The sequence below is a fragment of the Grammomys surdaster genome, unplaced genomic scaffold, assembly GCF_004785775.1.
Source record: "Grammomys surdaster isolate TR1022 unplaced genomic scaffold, NIH_TR_1.0 257, whole genome shotgun sequence".
NCBI classification, from domain to species: Eukaryota; Metazoa; Chordata; class Mammalia; order Rodentia; family Muridae; genus Grammomys; species Grammomys surdaster.
Genome location: NW_021604698.1, coordinates 535764 through 537078, shown reverse-complemented (window position 1 = coordinate 537078; position 1315 = coordinate 535764).

Below are 1315 nucleotides of genomic sequence, written 5' to 3'. Positions count from 1 at the left end.
AGAGAAAATCACTGCAACAGTGGTTAAAAAATTGATGTTAAAATGGGAGATTAATCTGGATTATCTGAATGAGCATAAAATCCTAACAAAGATCCTTAAAAAATGGGAGACTAAGGCAGAACAGGAAGAATAAAAGAGGTGAAAATGTGAATGCTAGAGATTCCATAAAGGATTCAGACTTACAGACATCTTTGTTCTAAACAAGAAGGCTCATTGTCAACTCCTGATAATCCCTTATCCATAAAATACTAAGCTTTTTGTTTGTTTGTGAAAGTAACTAAGGTGAGGGTGATTTATTACAGCAGCCATGCTAAGTTACAAATGCATGTGTGGCAAAAACTCTACTGAAGGTGCTGAAAGTGTTTGTGGCCCCATGGGGAGAGCAACAATACCAACCAACTAGAGCTCCCAGGGTCTAAAAACCACCAGCCTGGGAGCACATAGGGAGGGACTCATGGTTCCAGCTGTATATGAAGGGGAGGATGGCCTTGTCCAGCATAGGTGGGAGAGAAGATCCTTAGTCCCTTGAAGGCTGGATGCCCCAGTGTGGGGGAATTTGAGGGCAGGTGTGTGTGTGTAGGGGGGGTGCGTAGGGGCACCTCCTCATAGAACCAGGAGGAGGGGCGATGGGATAGAGGGTGTCTGAGTGAGGGGGAAAAGGGATAACATTTGAAATGTAAATAAAATATCCAATAAAAACAAAACAAAAAAGACTCAGAAAAAGCATGATGAGTGTACTGCTTTGATGTTGAATAAATACTGCCGACCATTAAATGGCATTCAAGAAAACAAAATTTCTCTACGTTTTATTTATGATTTTAGAATTCCACAGTTATAACCTTTACCTTGTACCATATATTAGAAGATTTAAATTGGTGTGTCAAAACTTTCTATATAGCTGAATCACTCATGAGTCCTTTAGTCATCTTTATGACAATTTTTTTAATTAAATGACATGGACAAAACCGAAGTCATGTATCACAAAACATGTTTAAATAAACAAACTCTGCCAAGGACTGTCAAAAGCTGTGAGAAACGTGAACACTGTTTTTTAATGCCAGATATGAAGCAGTTCCTCCTAAAGTAATGTCAAATTACATTAGTGTCTCAGCACGATGACAGCTGATACTCTGGAGATGGCCTTGTTAAAGTCCAGAGACAGACTGAGGAAATTAATGATACATTTCTGTGAGATTCAACTTAATGTATAAGTGTATAAAGGGGAGTAATATCCCTCTAGAACAGAGTCACATCTCCAAACTCACTAATATAGTACACTAAGGAATGAAAAACTTTACACTGACTCTTGCTGGTA